Genomic DNA, 24,167 nt, shown 5'->3' with positions numbered 1-24,167 from the left:
AATGCGACCACAGGCACTTTTTGAATTGAATTGAATGTAATTTATTTTGGTCAGCATGAGAAATGTAACTTTCAATGGTGGCGGCAAAATGAGTTTGAAAGTGATTGGATAACTCTGAACGCAGCCAAATCCAAGTTATAAGAGGGTTTGCACACTTGTGCACTTATTTTTACTTCCCTCTGCAAAGCTTTCAAACTTTTTGGGGGAGTTGACACCACGGGTGAAAAGGTTTTGAGATTATTTATCTTGGGCCCCTTTTTTTGTCACAAAACCTGGCCTTTGAACAGGGCTGTGTAGACTTTTTATATCCACTGAACAGGTCAATTTGGAGAGGATTTTTCTTGGCTTTTTATCGCTGGGGGTCAGGAACGTATTAACGGGGTGTTTACAACTTTTCCATTTCTTTTCCATTCCTGATTGGGCAAATGGAAACAATTCTTTGAGCATGTGTCTTGCTGTTTTGGTTAGCAACAGGGTCCAAATGAGCTTTAATGTCTGTGTGTGAACAATAGCATCCATGAAATAAAATAATTATACTTAAGTGGTGCCTTGAGAAATGATTTCAATTTCCATTTTCCTGTTGAAATGAATGCAAACGCCGGTAATCCATCACACCCGCCCCCAAAACACTCAAATTATTTTTTTGTTTATATTTTCATAAGAAAAATGGTACTCAAAATAATTCTACACACAGTAGGGCTGGGGAAAAAAAGACTAACTAGGTTGAGTTGACTTAAAGAATAGGTGGACACAAAATTTCTGCCTCGACGCTCCGCTGGATCACACCCCCGCAAAAAAAAAGAAAAAAAAGAAAAAATACCGGAACCATGTTTGGCCACTGTCCATGTTTACCGCACGGACATTTGTTACAGACGGACGCAATGTTGGACCACTGAAAGTATTGCCAATAACGACAGGGGAGCGACTGTAAGTGATTTTAAGACACTGTTAGATGCGTAATGTACATATAACATGACGTATGAGTGAGATGAATGGTAGTTAGCGTTTTTTGACCTAAAATGGTCATCGCTAGTGCGCTAATGCTAATTGCGATTGCTAACTGTTTAGCATTGTCTAATTTTGTTGCCTCAAATTGTGTACACCGAATTTATACTATATGCAGTTTAAGGATAGAAGTCAATCCCTCATAAATGAGAATAAAATGCATGTTAGTAGTTAAAAAATAATAATACATCGTTTTTGGCTCATAGGGATAGTCGATATGATAATTGATTGTAAAAAGATTTGCTGGTGATGGCCCGAACACAAAGTTAAAAATATTTGCGCTCCACCTAAACTGCAAACATGGGAAATGTGAGCACAAAACACGATAATGTTTTGTCGCTTCTTCTTCTGTGGTGATTAGCGGCTGTTGGCAAATCATCTTATTAGCACATTAGGGCCACCGACTGATATTTTCCATGCACTGCAAGGAAACCAATACGACTTGATGGTGATGGTGTTGGTGTCTTTTGGTTAGCAACAGAGCTCAAATGAGCTTTCATGTCCGCATCCATCAACTGCATGAATTACAGACGCCTCATTTTTTTGTTTTTTTTCCCCCTTGATGCCTTCATTTGAAGGGGGCGTTTATTTTTCTTGTGTGTTTATTAGAGGCACGACTTTCTTTTGAGGAATATGTCATCGGCAGATTGTCTCCTTGTTATGTCTTCACGCCTGAATTTTTGCAGCATGTCTCCACTTTCTTTTCATCTCCTTACTGTGATACACAGCTCCCCCCCCTTCCTTCCTGTCCTCCTCGGGTCTCCTGCCCCAAAGGGCTGATGGGATGCGAGCTCTCCCTGGGGTTCTCGCTTTTCACAGGCTAAGCAAACGAGCGAGTGAGCGTCATTCTCTGCGTGCTTGATGTAATTCGCATGGAAATGCGCGTTAGTGGGGGGACGCATCGAGGGACTTTGCGGCCCTGAGAAGAACAAATATTTTAATAACAAACACTTTTTTCCACGCGGTAACGGCACCTTCGCTTATTATTCTTCCGCGGCGCTCGGCCTGCCTCCTTTTGACTGCCAGCCATTTTGGCGGCGCCCAAAGTTTTTCCGCGCCGTCCTTTGGAGAAGTGTCGTTAATCAAAAGTCAAAGTCACCTCGGATCTGGCATTAGAATCGGCCGGTTTAGCCGCCGCCGAAATTGCGGCTGACCCCTCTTCGCCCCGAGCACTTATTCAAAATCAGCCCGGGCGGCCGTCGGGGCCAAAACAACTCGATCGAGTGAGGTTGCGAGACGCTCGCAGGGGCGGGGTACAAAATAAGAAATAAATAAAACATTTTAAAAAACAATGTCACGCGGGAATCTCCAGGGTTTCTTTGAGCTTTCTAATGTCCTGCAGGCTGACTTATGGCTTCCTATGTGTGAGAAATGCAAATGATGAAGAGCTTTTACTGCAGGCCACAAGGAGCAAAATAATGCCCAAAATTCTTCTCGGGCCATGATGGATACTATCATTCCTCATCATTATTTGACCTCATGAGCAACATGTCATCGAATGCAGTTGAGGTGAAATTTACAATGCAACTAACGTGGCTGCTACCAAATGTGGACAGCGCTTAACTCGTTGACTGCCAGCGTTTTTAAAGCAGAGTTCCCCATGTTGCCGGATCTTTCAAGACACAAAGAATATTCGAAGTTCTGGGACAGTATAAGCGCACCACAGAAAAATGTCGAGCAGAACAGTGACTTTCATGATAATATATTTTGCTTTTATGACACCTCACACTAGAAAACAAGACTGACAGGACTTTTTGTGGCAAAATAAGATTTTTTTTTGACAGATGTACAACTGAGAAAGTCGCTGTGAGTGACTAACTCACCACGTGGCTCAAGTTGAGCGCCAGTAACTTTTTTACGTGCCGTTCGACATTCACACCATAGAATGTATCGTCTTTTCTCACGATTGCAACACACACTTCTACCACCTATTGCAACATGCATACTGTACTTTGTTCAAGCGCCGGGTGCCTAAACTTGTCCAACTTCCACCGTGTCAGCATTTCTCTCCCTCACAATCGGCCCGAGATCCACCGCCTAATGTTTGTCTTTTACACAAAAGTTGAGCTGATCTCAAATTGAAAGCGATGCACTGGCTCCATCTACAGCGATCTGTTGGTTGTTGCACCTGAATTTCACAGACAAGTCTACCCGTTGAAAAACATCCCTGACGAACATGTTCGTCGGTGGCAGTCAACGGTCGGATTGCAGTCGACGAATTTAAACGTCCATGTCAGAAAATGTATGAAATTGATCATGATTAATATTATATAGGCGACACGGTGACCAACTGGTTAGCACATCCCCCTCATAGTTGTGAGGTTGGGGGTTCAAATCCTTTGTGGAGTTAGCATGTTTTCTCCCCGTGCCTCCGTGGCTTTTCTTTGGATACTCTGGTTTCCTCCCACATCCCAAAAACATGCACGGTAGGTTGATTGAAGACTCTGAATTGCCCGTAGGTGTGAATGCGAGTGCCAATGGTCGTTTGTTTCTATGTGCCCTGCGATTGGCTGGCGACCAGTTCGGGGTGTACCCCGCCTCTCGCCCGCAGTCAGCTGGGATAGGCGCCAGCATGCTCGCAACCCGCGTGAGGAGAAGCGGTATTGAAAATGGATGGATTATATTATATAATATTCTGTTTTGAAAGTAGCTTTCTCAATATTGTAATGTCCACATGGAAACGTCCTTTAGCCTGTCTATGGCGTTTCACATTGTTGCATTAATTAACTTTGGTTAGAAAATTTTGATGGTATTTTGATGTTTAAATATACAATTCTCTTTTGTTTTATGTTTCGGTTTTAGAGTAATCTTCAACTGGGAGCGAGATTTGAAAAGTGGACACTCGCTAAATTCAGCAGCCCTCGAAAAAACAAAAGTTCCGTCGGAATTTGGCAGAGCGAAGCATCTCTCGTTTGTGCCGATGCTTGACCGCGGTGTTGATGATGCGGTCGTGGAGCAAGACAAAGGTCTGTGTGTGCGTGCGTGTGCGCGTGTCTGTACTCTCCTGTATGATCTTATTATCTGTCAGCCAATTTAACAGAGAGGCCTTCGGGGAGTGACAATGGTGATGTGGGGAGGGAGGAGGTAAACACACACACACACACACACTCTCGCTCCAATTCCCAGTGACCTCTGCAGCCTCCCCACAATGCCTGTTTTCGTATTTGATCGAAAAATCGATGCGCTTTCTGGCAGAGAAGCACCCCCGTGAAGAATTCAAAGAAGGAACGCGTCGGTAGCGGTCACTCAGCGACATCGCCGTGGCTAAATGTCCTTCGGCAGACAAAACTAAACAACAATTCAAGATACGGGGAATTACGGCCGCTTTGAGGAATTTGCCGTGACGTGCGGCGAGGTGACGTGCGTGAAAGGCGGCAATCAATTGAATTTAACCGGACAAAAACAGCGCGAACAATCTGGAATGTTAAAATTTGGGTGATGTGATATATAAAGCACCCTCTTGTTTGTATTTGTTTATTTTCACCTTGGAAAAAAATGGTCTCTCAATAACACATTTTCAACTGTACAGGCAAATTTAGTCACGGAGCTTAATCCACCGCTTAATTGTACCACTTTCACGTCACAATTGTAGAAACCATCATTTGCTTCATTTGGAGCGGTTCACAATCAACAAAATCTGCCAAATCTGAATGATTACAAGAAAAAGTATGTAAAATGAGGCTTCAAAATGGCCGTCGTCTCCGCCCTCGAAGAGTGCGGGCGTGTCCGCCGAGTGTGCTGAAACCACGCCCGCTCGACTGCCAATCAAATACCTCTGCTACGACCTGGAAAAATGGATGCTGCCTCATTTTTCTTATGCCTGAACATACTGTAACTATGTTTGTGCCGTGAAAAAAATATCTTCTTAAGCCTGCTGTGGCTGCAATATATCCCACCGGGGCTTTTCCACACCGCAACTATGAGGCGCTCTAAAGGGGCCTTCCCACCCCTAAGGCTGTCAAGTCAGGATTTTTTTCCACCTTCGCGTGCGTGATGTGCATGCACTCGCAGCCGACAACGAGGCGCACACAAGCAAGGCGGCCAAGAGAGAGAAGACAACAGACAGTTGAGAATAAATGAATGGTTTTTAATGGGACAAATATTTGAATTTAGCTGGCAAACTTAAACGAAAGTTTAGATCAACATGAAGATTTTGCATTTCACAGGCAGTTTGTTGACATCTTCTTCAGTCATCGCAGTAAATATCTGCTACCCAAAAGTGGACTTGACAGTAACTGCGGAAATGTTCCCAAAGACGGCTTTCCGTGACAAGGTCAGAGTGTCGTCGGGCCTCCCTCGCCGATGCCAGTCTTCAGGCCTTTTCCTGAACAGATGTTGGCATCGCCAGCTGGACACGGCGACCTTGAGGGAATCTCAAAGGGGTTCTTCTTCTTTGGCTCCCAACGTCTCCCCACCGGCAAACCACCGAGACCCGCTGCGGCAGTGTTGTGTGTGTGTGTGTGTGTGTGTGAGTAGGGCAGCATTGTGTGTCATTCAAGCTTGAGTGAAAAGGTAGCAGTGAATCAATCACATGGCCTGTGTAACACGGCGCTAAATGAAATTCAATGTGCTGATTGAGTGAGTGATGGATGATTCGCGGGCACACGTGGGCACAGTCAAGCGGCGGAGAAGGAAGGTGAGGGTTCGTTAGTCCTCGGAGGGCTTTGGGCGGCGCTCTCAAAATAAAAAGAAAAAATAGACGCGGCGCCCCGAGCAGTGGCTGCCCACATCTGCCCTCCCAGGATGCGGCGGCATGTGTGTGTCGGTGCGTTTGGCCGCGTGTGCGGTTGCCATCTGGGCACGCCCGGACCGCACGGTGAGCCGCTCCACTTTTAATCTGCCCACCAAGGTGACCGCTTGGGCAAGGACGAGCCCGGACCGCCCCTGTGACACCTGACGACGGTGTCCGTGTGCGTGTGCGTGTGTTTGTGTGTTTGTGTTTGTGTGTGTGTGTGTGTGTGTGTGTCCATACTAGATAGCAGCTGGCTTTTCCTGGGGCAGCGGTCTTCGGCCATTTTTCATTTCTTCCGCCGACCTAATAATAATTCCGTGCGGATCATCTCGAGCGGGCGCCTCCAAGCCGTTTTCTCCGACGACCGCCCTCAGAAAAACAAAGGCGGGATGGGTCACTTATATTTATTTGGAAAAACGTCTACATCACGGCAAATACGGTCTTGCGTGTGCGACCGCTCGATGTAAAAATGGATGGCTGGCCACAAATGGTCCTCTGACACCACCTGATCCAGTGGGACCGGAGCGCCGACTTCCACAATCTTATACGTCGGAGAGCTTTTTTTTAATCACGCTCACCTCCTGGCTTATGTAGCAGTAAGTCAAGGCGAGGCTCATTCAGCCGCTCATGTATGCCACCGCCAAATATCAGTTGACCTAGTGCGGGCAGATTTTTGCGGCGTGTACTATGAACACCCGTTTGTTTCTTTATTTGTTCAGGTTCACCGTATAGGTAAAAGTCTGCCAAACAAAAAAAACAATTCTTCCAATTTGGATCTGTGAACGGAAGTGCCAGGATGCGGCCGCCATTTTGCATTCGCACATACAAGACGGCAAAATAAATGTTGTGATTTCTCAGATATGAATGAATTTGTGAAACGATTGCTTGTCTTTACTGTTATTATGGTTTTATAAAGACAAGGCTAACGGGTTTCCTGAGTAGTTCGGATCATTTATGCATTTTATCCGCAGACTCTGAAGGGCAACACACGTAAATAGTGCAACTTGCACTATTTTTATCAAGCTGTTTATGTTTTTACCGTTATGCACTTTTGTCTTTACTGTTGTAAAAAGGAGCGTATTTGTGTGTCTTTACCTTTATAGATCCAATTATATGAACATATACACGGGGGTTGCACTGTATATGTATACGTATGTATGTATACATAGAACTCTGTAGCAAGTGCGACAAGAAATGCTTTGAATCCTTAAAGGTTACACGATGGCGACAACGTTGCGTCCGAGTCGTCCATCAAAACGCTTTTTTTTTTTCCAGCGGGCAGAAAGCGAGCGAGCGAAACCATTTTAAATGCAAATGACCTAAATAGGATTAGCGAGCTAGGCAGTCTGCTCCCTGTTAATTATCGCACGCAGTAGTCAATTAACAGCACTAACGATGGGACACTTAGCGAGCGTTAACCCAATTTCTCACGGCGGGGGAGAGTGGCGCGCGGGGGGTGAAAACGGGATATATATCTCAGTTTCGTTCCACCACGTGGCATGGAAGCACAAAATACTACTGCTCGCTAAAAATCCATCAAGTACCTGTATATACAGGGGTGGGAAGTAACAGTACAGATACTGTGTTACTGTATTTAGGTTGACGTATCAGGTGGGTTCAAATATTGATTCATTAATGCATTGTTTTGATAGCATAAAGACCTGAGTCAACACTTGCTAGCTAACTAAATATGATTTTCCTTGTGCCAAATTATCAAAATGGTTATTGTATAAAACTGATGTTTTGACTTTTGACTTTTTTGCTTATCTGTAATTTTTTATTTTGAGTTAAGTAAAGGAGTTGAATCAGTACATCGACTTTTACCAGCCTTTTTTTTTTTCTTCTTTTCTTTACACATGTCTCTGTACTTCTACTTAAGTACAAATATAAATAAAAAATTTGGGCAGGGGGCATGTGTGCATAATGAACAGGACTCAAGTGGGGGGGCTAATTACAATCCTTGAGATGCGTTAGCCAGCAAAGCGGCTTTCCGCTTAACAGCATTAGCCTCGGCAGCCATGATGGCGTGCTCCGATTTAACACTTGTCACCGGGCCTCGGCCTTGAGAAGCGTGGGTGACTGACGGGTCGAGACCGGCCGCCTCGTTTGCGGAACGCAGGTTTGAAATTTTGTCCAGCTTGGTTCTGGTATGTAAGGCGCTAGGATTGTGCCATTTGTTTTTGTGTTTTTTTTTTTTTTTTAATTCAAGGCAAAACCATTCCATTGACAAACTGAAGGTCGCTCCACATGTTGTCAATAAGGTTGTGCTTGGGGGGCGCACAAAAAGATCCATTTGTTAGCCTGTATTCTACTTCCTGGTTCTAGTACAAAAGACACCAAGATTGCTTTTCTATGCCCACCCAAGCCTGTTTGGCTGTCCCCACCTGGTTGACCCCCTCACACACACTTTGTACGTCACCGCCTAAAGTAATTTCCCTTTAAGTAGGGTTACCTGGGAAACAAATTGTAAAACGTGTCAACATCTCTGTGATCATGACAAACAACGTATGCAAAAAAACCTTCCACACGTGCAGAAACTAAAATGTTGATTTAGTGAATGCGCCATGCATAATAATGTGGACTAAAAGCGTAGTCTCCCACGGGCGCTGTGGTGGTGTTGGGTAGTGCGGGCGGTGACATTCAGCAGTGTTTTTCCGGACTCCCTCCAAAATGACACACGCTGACATAAATCCTCTTTGCTCGGCGTCCCCGCCCACACATTTTCATCTGTGGAACGCTGAGCCGGGAGCGTCAGCGTATCGGTGCCTATTGATCATCGATCTCACCCCCGACCCTCATGACGGCCACCTTTAACTCCCCCTCCCAGGAATGAGTTGTTGCCGCTGTTCCTCTTTGGACTTTCTTCCTGTCCCGGTGGAATGGAACATTGAATGAGAAGAAATGTCTCTGTCTTTTGGCACGTTCCACTTATGGCCGTTAATCCATAGTTTGCATTGGGGACACCGAAATCACCTTCTAGTGGAAGCCAGCTGACTTAATAAGTCTAAAGTGAAGGTGCAAGTACATTGGTTCGATTGTTAGATAACTTGGGATGGGGTGTATTCCGTTCTGTTCCATTTTGTGTTTGCTCACAATTTTGCAACTTTATCGTTCGCAACCTTTACATATATATCACAGATTTGAAGCGATTGTTTTTTGGGGGTTTTTAGAGTTTACAGGCATGTCCCAATTTGAAGTTGTGCGCCTTACGTGTCGTAGCATGTTGTACCACATCCGGCGTAATTAACTGCTTGACTGCCATCTAGTTTGAAAGCCAGAAGCGAGGAAATGCAGAGTTGTAATTTGTTTTTTCTTAGGCGATATGGCATGACGCCTTCTTGTGACTGGCTTCAAGTCAGCCCTTAAATCATTTAAAAGCTCCAGATTGTGTTGTCGAGTAGACGATATGTCACTATGTCACAATCATTTTTGTTTCTGGCATTTTAAAAATGTTTATAGAGCGCAAAGGTTCTCCCCACCACCTCTCATTTTTGACTTATCTTTCAGACGGGCTATTCAAAGTTTCAAACTTGGCTTTTGCAGTTCGGCCAATCACATCGTCCTTGCTAAATCAATCTATTTGCAAATACTCGTCTCAGAACGCATAAAATGAACTGCGTGGCAATTTTGCCCGTTTGGTACGCTCGGTTAGTGGAGCTCAACTTCCACGTGTTTGCGAGAGCAATCGAGTTTGCGGCTGTTGTTCAACTTTTGCGGGCCCCTTATGTCCAAATGAACCAACTGACCCACACGCTCGCGCCCAAACTTGAAATTAGACTGCAAGCCGGCAGGTGGGGGTGGTTTGGGCCCAAAATCCCGAAAGGATTTGCGAGTCAGCCCTGCAAACTTTGCCAGCCGGTCCCGGCCAGCACGCCCGCGCCGATTGGGCGGAAAGCGACGACCGCGGCTGGTCGACAGCTGCGCCGGCTGTAATTCAATGCGGGTCAAAGCTTACAGTGGGGTTGAAAACCTTCTGGTGGGGGCACCCAATCGAACGGAATCAGAATCGGAATCGTTTTATTGCCGTTGTCGGATACGGTCGTTCTTTAATTCCTTCTGCCGTGAGGCTTTTAAACGCCGATGACGGCAGCGATCACATTTTGGCCAGGCATTGAAAACCTGAGAGTCAGATGTCTCGATTTATTATTTATTCTTCAACTGTGGCCTTTGGTTTGGTTTGCCAATTCATGATGGCTTGTGTGTTCGCTGCTTTAGTCTGCTGTACATGTACACTGATTGTCACTGACGACTGTCTATGTTTGTCATTGTTGTATTATTTTTTTTTTTTGCCGAATTGCCCTTTGTGGATAAAGTTGTTTGAGTCTTGAAACAACTACACATTTTTCTCTGTCCGATGGTGCAACACGAAACATAGATGCTACTACTAAAAATTCAAATCTAAATGGACTAAGAAGAAGGTGCATTAAGCATCAGGTGTAGGTGTAAAGTCTTAATGGGTGCTAGCGGCTTATTCAGTCCCAATGCACCGTAGCCTCCCGCAAGTGGGAAGAGTGTCGAACAGACCGCGTCCACTGTTTGTTGGGTCAAACGTAATCCGAAAAAATATTGCACATTTGTTGGGTGTTTTCTTATGATTCTGCTCCAAAGAAAATGTAGAAATTGTGATGAACATAGACTAGGAAATGGAACTTATTGCGATGTAGATGCAGGTGTTTCTGTGCTGTTGCGCCACAGCTATATCCGTTTTTTAGGGCGATCATTAGAACAGGAAACTTTTTTTTGCTTTTGTGAGAGAAATGTATTATCTTTACGCCATTTGAGTCAGCATGGAACCGTTTCCCAGGCCCTAGAACCCCAATTTTTGGTTTTTTTTTTTGTGGTCATCCGTGTACCACTCGTTAGGATTTCTGCGAGGCTTGTCGTTTTTACTAATTGAGTTATGTTATGTTACTATTTTCCCGATGTTGCCCCAGAAGGTTGTGCGACTTGACACTCTGCAGCGGTGCCTTGACAAACCAGGAGGCCGATTTTATTTTATTTTTCCTCGATATGGGTGTGCTTCAGACCCCTGCCGCTAGATGGCGCCAGCAAACTTCACAACATCCAGCCACCGTCAAGTCACATTGGTTTCGCTGCAATGGAGGAACAACCTCACTTGGTGGCGCTATTGTGCTCTTAAGGAGGTTTGCCAATAAATAAAGAACACGGAATGACAACACATTAGGTACAGTCTTGTTTTGTGCTTTAATTTTTGTTTTTGCAGCTTATGTGGAGAGCAAATATATCATTACTGTGTGTTTAATACATCTCAATATTGCTAAGTGCAATATTTCTTATGAAAAAAAATAATGTTGGTGTATTTCTGCACTGATTAGATGATGGGAAAGATGATATATATATATATATATATTTTTCAAGATTGTTTTGAGTCATGAAATGAATTAAATGTGTATCTCAAGGCCCCACTATTGGCAGGGCGCTCTCTGCTGATTGCAGGAAAAAGGAAAGCATGTCGCTTTTTCTCGATGTGGCAATTTCGACTTCTCTTTGTCGAGGTGACTTTTGACGCCGATGCTTTAAAACGCGTATTGCCGTCCGCTTTACTCCGCCTCCGTTCCAATACCACGCCGGTGTCCAAAGATTTATCGTCGAGTTGCGTCTCGATGTCTTTATCGGAGCTACCGTAAAAAAGCTCGGAGGATCAATAAACACGTAATTTACCAACTACGGGGTAGCTAATCATTGAGTGTAAAAGTGTATGAAATGTACATTACAGGCATTGGGACTACGGACTTGGATAAATGCCCCGTGCCATTTATCGGTGTCACTATTGATTATTCCATCTATCGGCTTCCAGCGGAATCGTCTGTCTTCCCGCGGCTGCTTTTCACTCCGTCTTGCTCCCGCGAGCTGATTGATGGTCTCGGGGGTCGCGCGAGCGGCTGTTGGTTAAAGTAGCGCCGACGCTAAAAGAGTTGGCGCTCAAATGTGGTTTTAAGAAGTGTTTTTTTGTCCCGTGTCGCTTCTAAAGCGAGATTATTTGGGGGAAGTGGACGGACGGCCACCCGCTGTGTTGGGATTTCCCTCATTTCCTCTTTTTATTTGAACTCTTTGAGCTAATGCAAATGGTAGAAACGTTTTGAATCCGTGCAGTTGTGATTAAAATGCACTTCCAGTGATTGCTCTTGTTTAAGTTTTTTTTTTTTTTTTTTCCCCCCCCCCCTTTCTTTTACTGAGGCCTCCCACCATGAAGGCGATTGCGTGCCATTAGAATAAAAAATGAGTCTTCCTCGAGTCACCCTGATGTATATTAATAACACAACGCGGCACCTCGTAGCAGAATTCATCATTCAGCCGCGCTGAAAAGACAAGCGGATTGAAAAGCGGGGGCCTTGTTTTTGCTGGCGCGCCACTTCGCAATCATTTATCGGCGGACCCGTCCGCACGTCCTTCACCCTCACGTGCCACTTCACCGCCCGTTATTGCCACCGCGGGATTTGGATTTGCCCATCTCCCAAGCGCCCTTTTTCACCAAGTAGCTGAGACTGGGGTGAAGTGAGACATTTCTTTACATGTGCTCCCCCCTAGGCAAGCTAAGATGATGAAGTAGTTAAAGCTTGCCATGAACTCAGGCTCACAATGGAAATGAACCGAATGTATTCTGGACAAAGCGCAGTTAAAATATGAATGTTTAAGCAAGAGTGAGCTTGTGTCTCAATTTACCCCAGGTTTGGGGTAAGTCGAGACAGACCAGGTAAATCAAGGCAGTGAACTGACCCCACTTTATTTTTCCCCTTGTTCACAAAAGTTGGTCGATGCCTGCGCCGGCCGATCAAGACAATTGGAATGGAACCATTCAACTTTTTAGCACCAGAAGCTAACATCAGTGTCAACTCGCCATCTTTACTCAGTCAAGCAGATGGACTCAAAGGCACGATAACTGCTCACAGAAGATCCCAATTGAAGCAACGAACGATTATTTTTCAGATTAACCAATGACCCAAATAAAAAAATAATAATAATTTCCGTCCGATTAGCCCAAAACTCTTCGACTTGACAGTGAAGAAAATGCACAAACAGAAATTGATTATGATTCGTTTTACTGGTTTGGTCTGTAACAGCTGTCAGAAATTTGACAAAAAGTAGTTGTCGATTAATCGGTGTACCGCTAGTTTGATCACAAACATTTTGTCGATACCGGCAGCGGCCAATGTCATGTCAAACCAATACGAATGTTACAATTCAACTTTTTACGTAGCAGTTTTCATCGTAACGCAGTCAAATCACAGTTCAATCTCAGTTGACAAAAAAGCCCATTTTTCATTGTAATGACGAGTAAGAAGAAAAACAAAGACACATGCTAATGTTGCTGCAACGTCCTAGTCCGTAGTCTCCACTTTGCTGCGTGCTTCCCTCAGTCTTCTCTTGGATAGGAAAAAAAAAAAAAGGAAATACATGTAGATCCTCGTTCGCCAAGATTGTCGGAATCATTTCCCGTTCTGCCTGACGCGTTTAATGCGGCGTGGAAAACTCAGTTCCAAACCTCATCGCTGAGCACTATCCTGCTTTTTGGCTACTTTTTTGATTTAATTGACTTTTTTTTTTCCCCCCACTTTTACGTTCACATTTTCCCAGGCAGCTTCGTGTAGTAAAGTGTGAAAAATTTGCATTTCATTTCCTGGCGCGCATATTTTTAATCATGTCCCGGCGCTGTTTCAGTTTCGTGGGCAGCTCGGCAGCTATGTGATGACTGCCACTGACGGATTGTCCTCCGCCACACCGACCGCTCGTACTTTTCCCAGATCGAGCGGCCGTCCCCTTTTTTTTTTTCTTTTTCTTTTTAATTCCTTCCCTGAGCGGATGTGAAGGCTCACCACACGGGCACCGCAAGACGAATCACACCTCAGCGGGGGCCGTCAGTCCGTCCCGCGAGGAGGAGGCGGCTTACCTTTCACTCGGCGTAGTCTCGCGTCGAGTCGGGTTCCTCTGCCGGCGTCTCCTGCCGGTCATCGATGGCCGCCGTCATCGCCGAGTGCCGCTTATTATCCCCGGCAGGAGGTAACGAGCGTTCACCTGTCGGTTTCTGCGCATCGGCGGCCTAACTGATCAAAGTTCCACATCCGTAAAGTTGTCTCGACAACTGTCGTCAACTCCAGTTTATTGCGGAGGATACGTTACACACCCTCCTGCAATAAACAAAAAGCCACGATATCGCGAGGCCATCGGGAAAAAATATTTATAATATAAAAAAAATACAGTTAATGACTCTTCACTGAAGAAGAAGAATCACCTTTATTGTCATGGACGCGTGCACACGAAATTAGCAGAACACACTGGAGCAGGGGTAGCAGTGTCTCGCTCAAGGACACCACAGCGGTCAGTCCGGGGGATGTTGGCGGACGGTCCGGTCGGGGTGTTGAACCTTGGTCCCCCACGGTGGCAGGCGACGATCTTAACCATTGGGCCACGAAACAAAGAGAATAACACTTTTTGGATTGAATACCAACACATAGCTTAGCCTTTCAGTCCACTAGCTTAATGCTAACACTAAATAGCATCAATGTTGCAACATATATTAACAGTACTCATTGTCCTATGTTCTTTATGCAAAGAATGACTAATATTATTGCTGTACTGACGAGCTGTGAGGAGTGAAGAGGTTTGAATGAACAGTACACCCGTCTGTCTGTCTTATACTGACCCCAGGTGGCCAAGGCGGGCACAGCAAACAGAGCAGCACAATGCCCATTGAGTTGATTCAGTGTGACGAAAACTGTTTAATTCTTTTTAATTCAATTTAATTATGTTATTCCTGTATGTTTTTATAAGATACAATATTATGGAGAGCTATTTTTCCTCATTTTGCTTATGGTTACATCCCACTGCTGGCAATTGAGTGAAACGCAACTTCGACTTTGACTCAAAGCAGCCATTTTTGCATGATTTTCCCTCAGCGAGCAAACGTCTGCGCCCCTTTTGAACGGCATAATTTGACATTTTTTTTCCAAACGATCTTTCAGTGAGAAGTAAATGGCCGCCGCATTACTCGGGAGGAAGTTTGTCGAACGCGGCGCGGCGCCATGAAAATGCGAGCGGCGTCGCTCCATCGACGCGTGATCCGCTGTCGACTTCACAGGGACTCTCGGGGAATCCCGAGGCCGCGCCCCCCCCCCGCCGCCGCCCTGGGCAATTATTCCCGTTTTGAAATTCAAAAATGTGCCACACATGCACCTGACTCTGATTGAGTGTGTGAGTGAATGCGTGCCTGCCCCCCCACCCCTCCACTAACTTCTCTTAAAAGCGCCCGAAACCCACCGTCGCCCCCTTCGGTGCAGTCAAATCATCTGAAAGCTCTGCTCGCTGGCGCCGGCTCGCTGGCGTAGATGAGACCGTCGCGGAAGTGGGAGCTGACAAAGAATATACCTTCAATTAGCCCAACCATTAACATTTTAGAGGAAGCCGCTCTTTGGGTCCCCTGGGCTTCCCCCCACTGGTGTCCTTTTCATATTCAAATACACAACTTTAAAGTAGGTCACATCTAATCCACACACACCAAAAAAAAAAAAAAAAAGTTTTAGAAGGAGATGGTGCTCAGGGGTAGAGTGGGGCGATATGGCCTTATAATACAATTTCCAATTGTTTTCACCAAATTTCAATATAAGGTTTTTATCAGTTTTTCCTTTTCTGCTGCTTCACTTATAGAAAAAGCAAATAACAATTTTGTTATTCAAAACGAGTTTTGCTTTTGTTTTCCACCCTGCTGGGATTTGTTTTATTTTTCATGACACCAAAAAAGCTTTGAGACACTTTTTTTCCCCAGCAACTTCCACAGAAATAATAGATTTTTTTTTCTTCACAGATAATGTGAAAATAAGTGCCTTCTCTTGGGGGGAAAAATGTAAATTTTGTCAAAACTTGTATACTAATGTCCATAAGTTTGGAGGACTCAATTTCAGGAGAGTGATCCTAAACTTTTGAGTGGTAGTGTATGTAAACACAAACTTTCACCCATTCTCTGCCAGCTGTTTTCGAGTAACCGATCTTACAAGACAAAAATTGTGTGTGTGTGTGTGTGTGTGTTTTTAATATATATATATATATATATATATATATATATATATATATATATATATAACATGCATAGTTATGCATGCTTTGCGTAGTAGAGTTTCAAGTTGCACTTCCGGATGTAGCGCCGAACTGTATTGACTGACATTGGTTTTCTGAAGTGTTCCTGAGCCCACGCGGTGATATCCTTTCCACATCGATGTCGGTTTTTGATGCAGTGCCGCCCGAGGGATCGAAGGTCACGGGCATTCAATGTCGGTTTTCGGCCTTGCCGCTTACATGCAACGATTTCTCCAGATTCGCTGAACCTTTGGATGGTATTATGGACCGTAGATGATGAAATCCCTAAATTCCTCGCAATTGTCCGTTGAGGAACATTGTCCTTAAACTGTTGGACTATTTTCTCACGCACTTGTTCACGAAGTGGTGAACCTCGCCCCATCTTTGCTGGTGAATGACTGAGCAATTCAGGGAAGCTCCTTTTCTACCCAATCACGGCACCCACCTGTTCCCAATGAGCCTGTTCACCTGTGGGATGTTCCAAACACGTGTTTGATGAGCATTCCTCAACTTTCTCACTCTTTTTTGCCACGTGTGCCAGCTTTTTTGGAACGCGTTGCAGCCATCAAATTCTAAGTTAATGATTATTTGCTAAAAACAATCAAGTTGATCAGTTTGAAGATTAAATATCTTGTCTTTGTAGTGTATTCAATTCAATATAGGTTGAACATGATTTGCAAATCATTGTACTCTGTGTTTATTTATGTTGAACACAACATCTCAACTTCATTGGAATTGGGGTTGTATCTATAATATATATATATATATATATATATATATATATATACGATTAGAGATTAGTTGGACACCTTCTCTGCCTCTTTTTCTTGCTGTTAATTACGCTGCTTGTCTTTCAGTGGAGCTCAGTGCTGCCTGGCATGTTGTGGCAAAACGTGGTACTACATTGAATGTGCGCGGCTCTTGAGACAGTAAAAAAACCAAGAAAAATCTGTCAGTTGGTATTACTGCACACAGAGCAGCACGTGAGTAAGTTTGTTGACTTTCTGTAAATGTAAAGTACACGATGTTGAATAGAGACATTGAGTGACTTGAGGGGAAACGCCCTGTGATATATTGATTTCTGCCGTCTCGCGCCTCGATGCCTCCGTGTAATTGCCTCTTTGCTGCCGCCGGAGCCATCGCCGTATCGAGGCCTCTTCGCCGCGCATTTCTTAAAACAGCTCGCCCGCCCTGACGACGGCGCCTTCTGTTGCGTGGAGCGTTTCCCCCGTCGTCAGCAGACACACTGCTGAGCCCAGACATTTTTTTTTCTCTCCCTTCTTCTCAGGGGTTTGTCCTTCTGTCGGGTGCCACTTTGGTGAGCAAGATATTTCAGGCAGGTCTGCAGGGATTTTCAACATCTGGCACGAACGTCGACTCGGACGCTGGGATGCGCCGAGTCGGGCGCTGCGAGGTGAAGGTCTGCGTGGCCTCGGGATGGCGATTCATGTGCAGATTGTAAAAAAACAAAAATACACTTCAGTGTTGTTTGCTGGGAGGAAACGAAAGGATTTTCAGGAAAACTTTACTTTTCAGAGTTTCAGAGCGGTTGAGTTTTATTTTAGGGAGCGGGCGCATTTTGACATGATCGCGGCTCATTTTTAGAGTTGCTGCAGGTGTGCCAGGAAATCTTCCACACCGGCATCAGGGACCACGGCCCACATGCAGAAAAGTTTTAGCAAAATTTGAAATCAGTTACTTTTTCTTCTTAACGCATGATTTTTTTCCCCCAGCCTGGATCCAGTTATGTTTTTGCACAATTTGGGACAATTTTGTTGTTGTTGTTTTTTTCATTTGTTTCAATTTTTTTCTAAAAAAGAAGAATTCCTGGCCTGGATCCAGAATGATGTATCAAATGTTTGCAAATTTCATGCATTTTAATCTTTTTTCCTTTCTTTTAAGGGTTCAGTTCCCCTTTTTCCTTTTTTCCCCTTTTTTCATTTTCCTTTTGTTCCCTGCCTGGATGCAGAAATGTTCGAGCAATTTCTTGCTGCTTAGAAGCATTTTTTTCTTCTTTCTTTTCTGTCCTGATTCCAAAAATGTTTTATCGGGTTTTAGCTTTTTATTCTTGCTTTTTCTTTTTCTTTTCATTTTTCAAGTATTTTTCTTTTTTGATATATTTTTTAAAGTCGCTTTTATTGAAAAAAAACCTTTTCAGTCCAGTAATGCCGGGCCACCTGTGGTCCAGACGCAGAAATGTTTGAGCCACATTTTGGACAATTGTTAAGTTGTTTTTTTTCTTTTTCAAGGAGTCGGGGAACCGATTCTTCTTCGTCTGTGTCGGTAGGACTATATTGTTGTTGTTGTTGTTTGTTCAAATCCCGGCCCCGCCTGTGTGGAGTTTGCATGTTCTCCCTGTGCCTGCGTGACTTTTCTCCTCCCACATCCCAAAAACATGTGTGGTAGGTTGATTGTAGACTCTAAATTGCCCGTAGGTGTGAATGTGGCTGCGAATGGTTGTTTGTGCCCTGCGATTGGCTGGCGACCGGTTCAGGGTGTACCCCGCCTCCCGTCCGAAGATAGCTGGGATGGTCTCCGCGACCCTGGTCAGGATAAGCGGCTCAGGAAATGGAGGGATGCGTGGAAGCTTCCAAATACTAAGCAAAAGCACGTTTGAGCTGCAGAATGCCGTCGAAGCTCCACCAAGCCGCCAGTTCTCCGTGTGGCGGCTTTTCACGGGTGAGATGCAAACGTGTTTCTTTTTGGGCATTTGGGAGCGAGTTCCACTTTGCGTCGCCGCTCGAAAACCCCTCAGGATGCTCGAATGTCTTCGCTAAATAGAAAACAGTGAATTCTTTTCATGTGATGTTTGTTTTTTAGGACAGTGACTTTTGTGCGTCTTGTTGAAAGATGAGGACAAACTGTTGATGCGCAGGTATGTGAATAAATATTTTCTTGCGTTCCTCCCTTCCCCACAATCAATCTTTAGCTTCTGTTTCCAGGTCTTATCCACTTAGATGAGCACCACCTCATTGTTGTATTGTTATGTTTTCTAATGTGCCACATTGGCAAAGCAGAAGAGAACAAGAAGTGTCAAAGTATTAGTTTGGTATTCATCTGCTGTGTCATTGTGTGACTGCGGCTGTGCTAAATTGCCAATAGTATTTTCTTTGCTTTGCTAATTATTAATTACCCATCTCCATGCATATGTGTTTATTCCTAATTGCATTTGATGGATGACTGGCAGCTCTGACACCTCATTAGAGCAGATTAATGGAACGACACAATATTTATGTCTGGCGCAATGACCGGTTATCCCGCCATCTATCAGCGGGATGATCTCGCTGATTGAAAACCGCTGGTCCGTGTAATCCTCATTATTTGGAATTAGAAAGGAATTTATAGCTTCTCGCGGCATTTTCCGCGATGAGGGCAAATTAGAAACATTAAATGCATAACGAGGGGGAAAATGAGGGGAAGACACAATTCATGCGGGTGAATGTCGGCAAAAAGGGGCGGGTTATTAAACAAAGCAGGTGTGACAGCGCACCACCCTTCGGGCGGCGGCCGTCGGCGCAGAAACAGGAGTCCGGAACATTCCGAGGTTCTCGTATCGCGAGGAAAATGTTGTTTCCAAATGCGACCAAAAGGGCCGGCATCCCTGCACTCTCGTTTTTTCCTCCAGATACTTGGATGGAGAACGCCCACAGGATTTTCCTCATTGGACTCGTATATTCAATCTCGCTCACCTCTAAACATGCGGCGCACAACATTCCCAACCTCGTGTTTGCTCTTTATTTATTTATTTATTTTATTCAAAAGTTGGCTGAACGCTCAAAGAGCATTACCAAGTGAACTCGCTATAACCCTCCTCCAACTTCGGCAAAGCTTTTTGCCCTCCTGGGATGAGCGTGCGCTAAAATCCAGCACTTGAGCTCACAGAGAAGCAACAAGGCCCCGAAGAGCGGAGCTTTTACTATCAGACAATAGCGCAAACGCCTGCAGGAACACGCTTCTTTCCCAGGTAGTGAGAACTTCCCAAAGCTGATGTTTTGGGGGTTTGTGTGTTTTCTTTCCCCCTCGCAACTTTTCGAGCACCATTAGCCGACTCCCTCGTGGTCGTGAAAGTGTTGATTGAGCGAAGCCGTTTGAGCGCGACGCTCGTTTACTGACATTATGACAAAGACCCATCGATGTGCTTTTGGCAAAAAATACGCAGCACTTCGCGCCGGTGGTGCCTCGAGATACGATTTGAATTGGTTTCACGAACGTGCTCGCGACTTCGAATGCTCTCGAATCGTCGTTTGCCGTCGAAAAGAACGGAAAGGCCATTTGAAAATGTGTTTTTTAGTGAGGAAAAATAGCACATTGTAATATTGTACGGCGACCGGTTAGCACATCTGCCTCACAGTTCTGAGGACCCGCGTTCAAATCCCGGCCCCGCCTGTGTGGAGTTTGCATGTTCTCTCTGTGCCTGCGTGGCTTTTCACCGGGTACTCCGCTTTCCTCCCACATCCCCAAAACATGCATGCGAGGTTAATTGAAGACTCTAAGTTGCCCGTAGGTGTGAATGTGAGTGCCAATGGTTGTTTCTATGCGCCCTGCGATTGGCTGGCGACCGGTTCAGGGCGTACCCCGCCTCGCGCCCAAAGACAGCCGGGGTAGGCGCCAGCACGCCCGCGACCCACGTGAGGAGAAGTGGCCCAGAAAATGGATGGATGGATAATATTGTACTGTATAAAAGCACGCAGTACAGTGCTGCTGTATATGGTGTCATCCTCAGCATTTCTCACGGCACATTAGCAACCGAAAATGGCACAAAAATGGAGCCACACATCTTGACTATGTACCTTCTGCCATCTAGTGGAGGAGCAGTCCCTTGTTCTTTTTGTCACTATAAGTCACTGGCATAGATAGTTGAACAAAGATACATTATTTGGAGTCAATAAATCATTTTTGGGTCCCTTAAGTGAAATGAGATCCAATGCGGCTCATTTGGGACTTGGTCAAAGTGCGTGCCCAAAATGGCGAACCTCTTGTCCAACTCCAGGCATGCGTTTTTCATGCGTCCTGTTATGATATGAGGCTGGTATTGTGTATTTTGTATTGATCTGCTAAATTGGTGTCACGTGCTAATTTCTTCAAACTTACAGAACCCCCAAAATCTCTCAGGAAATGAGGGGGAAAAAAACATGCATTTCACCAATCAATGCGGAATTTGGTGGACATGTCTAACATATCAGGACGCACGAAAAAGTCTCAAGGACCCAAGCCTGAAGTTGAACAGGAAATTGGTCATTTTGCTTTAAAGGTGACATTTTGAGGCAAAATTCCGGGCTGGTGTGAACTAAAATGAGCTCCTACTGTGGAATGAGTGCAAATAAGTCGGGATCAAGAAGCAGGTTTCCTAAACAGATGGGCGACGCTAATTGGCCGAGCTATTTTGCCCAAGTGTCGCAATGTTGAACACTTTGAGGGGTAACCATGAAAAAGGATGTGAGCGGGCCGCTCCAACGCCGCATGCAAACTGGTTTTGGAAGCTCGTTTTCTGCCCAGAATGAGCGTGGATGACAGGGACCGTTTTGTAGAGCGTCGTCCATCTAAATGTTAGCTCAGCTTCTTCGGAGTTCGTGAGAAACGGATGAGGCGCTTCCATTTGCCTTCTGGAATTGGAAGTGCAATAATGACTCAAATGGCGAGAAGAGACGGTAATTAGGAAACATCCACATTTTTCTTCACGACTCCCAAATCAAGCTGGAAATGGTGAAAAGTGGCACAGTGTAGCCTCTGCCCGGTTTTGGAATCTGCTGACCTAATTGGCTCAACGGGCCGGAGACCGAAGGTGTTCCTCCAAGCAGTCCCGTAATGTCATTTACACCGGCGCCTTTTAATCCATTTCACTGTCCTTCCCAGATAGTCTTGGCTCCGAACACTCCCGCTACCGTTTAAAAATAGCGCAAATGGTCTTTGGGAATCAACCGGGGAGGAGCTTTAATCTCATTGAATGGAGCCAAAGCCAGACGTTTAGCTGCGACAACGCTTCGGAATACAAGATTACGGCGGCCCGATATAGCCCCTCGCGCCACCCGTTTATTTTTATCCGCTTATTAAGGCGGCGATATTCTTAAAGGCTGCCAAAAGGATCCTGGCCAAAAACGCTGAGTGTGAAATATGAAAGCTTCCCGGCGCTTCTTGTAAGCAGTCTGCGCGCATGACGGAGCAATGTGACTGCTGTGCTTGCGATACGCCAACAGGGGTGACCCCCACCCCCCAACCCACCTCGCCATGCTCTGGTTGGCAAAGGCGATCGGATCCATAGACACCGATATTTTGGACAATGACACGTCGAAATCTCATACTTTGATTCAGGCTGCAATTGCGTCCGCCATGACAAGGTTGATACATTAAAAACATTCAAATAACAAACAAACAAACAAACAAACGTCAACAAACAAATACTGGCACCTCTGAAGTTGAATTATAGCAAAACAATGAAAAACTCAGGGGCCCAACCACATTCCTGCACGGGTCACATGATCTCAGTCAGCATCTGAAGGACTAACGCATTTTTTTTAACTGTTAAGGTAAGGTAAGGTAAAGTTACGTTAGATCGAGTTGGTTAGGGTTCGGTGAGGTAAGCATTGGTTACATTTTGTTACCATGAGTCATTTCTGGTTAAGTGAGATAAAGACTAGTTTAGATTAGGTGAAGTTATTGTTGGGTTGCATTAAGTTAGGAAAGGAAGGGATACATTATGGTAATGTTAGTAAAGGTCATGTAAGAGCTAGGTATGGTAAGCTACGGTTAGGTAACGTAGAGGTAGCCTATGTTAAATTAGGTTAAGGTTAAATAGGGACGGGAAGGTAGCGTGTCGTAAGGTAAGGTAAGATTAGTTATGGTTAGATCAAGCACAGTTAGGTACAACATTGTACGTAAGAAGAGTTTCAATTTGGTAAAGTTTGGTTAGGTAGTATAATAATGTTAGATAAGGTGAGGTGAGGTTATGTAACGTACGGTACAGTTATGTCAGGAAACAGGACAGTAAGGTTAGCTTTTGGTCTGTTCAGTTAGGTAAGGTCAAGTTATGTATGGTAAGAGGTTTCTGGCTTCTTATTTGCCTTTTTCTGTTCACCGAGGTAAGTTTAAATTGGGAAAGACATGGGTTAGTGTAGTTGGACAAGGTAGAGTCAACTAAGGATCCGTTATGTTTGGAAAGGATAAGTAATGTTAGGTTGGCTGGGGTAGGGTTAGGTTAGTTTAGGTGAAGTTGAGTCAGGTTAAGGTTAATTTAAGGTTAGGTCAAGGATACTGTAGGTTGAGTAAGGTAAAGTAGAGTTAGGTTGTTGGGTTGACCAAGGGCAGGGTTAGGTAAGGTAAGGTTAAGGTTAGGGTTTTGGTTAAGGTTAGGTCATTGAAACAAGTACCCAAGTCTCTGAACGAGCTGCTTAGCACAAGATTAGTTGGCAATAAACACATGTACAGCAAGTACCGAGAATTTGAAGTCACATTTTACTCAATTTGACACAACTAGAGACATTTCAGTCATTCATCTGGAAGGCACGAAGCAATTTATTCTCAAACAAAAAAAATTAAAAAAAACATTGGAACGAACAGAAGGAATTGCATCCGACTTGAGAGGTTCCACTGTACTTATCATTTTCTTCTGTAGAGTTTGCGAACTGACGTCTCATTGATGTGCTCGAAAGAGAAACGTGCCGTCACCCAGGATGCCGCGCGGTTCGCTTTTTGCCGTCTTTCATGGCGGGATCGGGACGAGATGAGACGACCGTTTTCCCGATCAGACGCTCGCTAAGTCGCGGGAAACGGAGAAAGTTTTGTACTTAAGTTGAGCGCTCCCCGCGAGTCAAGCTGATCATTGAAGAGCTCCTGGTAGCCCGCGGGCTCGAGGTGTGCGCCCGCCCGCCCGACGAGAATTCACACAGCCTACTTTTATCTTCACCCTCACACTTCACACACTTCGCTGATACAACTTTGCACTTGTTCATTTGAGCACAGTGGTGCCGTTTGTGCATCGTGATGAATTGATTGTGGCTCCTTCAGTTGTGTGCGACTCGGCCACCAGGTGGCAGTACAATATAGTCCTACCGACACAAACGAAGAAGAATCGGTTCCCCAACTCCTTGAAGTGGCTCACTAAGCTGCTGTAATATTAGTCGTTTTTTTTTGTCGAGGATAGAGAATATATGCCTGCGAGGTCTGTTATTTTCTCTTCACACAAACTACGTGGATGCAACAGAGATGAGCTAGCGTCCAAAAACACAGTCGGTGTGGCCAACGTACTGATTCAGTCGCTATTTGGTACTTTGCAACTTCTCCAACAACTCAAGCGACTTTTTTTTTTCTCACAGAAGCAAAATGTTCAAAACAGCTAATTTATGTG

The 24,167-nt window shown here is 44.9% G+C and overlaps 1 protein-coding gene across 2 annotated transcripts in view; it reads left to right on the top strand.

Annotated features, from left to right (window-relative positions):
* Positions 1-739: 739 nt before the first annotated feature.
* Positions 740-24,167, top strand: part of LOC133416854 (steroid hormone receptor ERR2-like) — a 56,603-nt gene continuing 33,175 nt past the window's right edge. Inside the window, exon 1 of one of the 2 annotated variants that reach the window (XM_061704117.1) lies at positions 740-927. The gene's annotated coding sequence lies outside the window, so the exon portion shown is untranslated. Of the gene's footprint in view, positions 928-18,645; positions 18,702-24,167 lie in introns of those variants that run through there. The other variant, XM_061704116.1, reaches the window with a different exon arrangement.

Source organism: Phycodurus eques, chromosome 18, assembly GCF_024500275.1.
Source record: "Phycodurus eques isolate BA_2022a chromosome 18, UOR_Pequ_1.1, whole genome shotgun sequence".
In the NCBI taxonomy this organism is placed as follows: domain Eukaryota; kingdom Metazoa; phylum Chordata; class Actinopteri; order Syngnathiformes; family Syngnathidae; genus Phycodurus; species Phycodurus eques.
The sequence above is the reverse complement of the archived record's forward strand: the minus strand, read 5'-3'. Positions and strand labels throughout refer to the sequence as shown.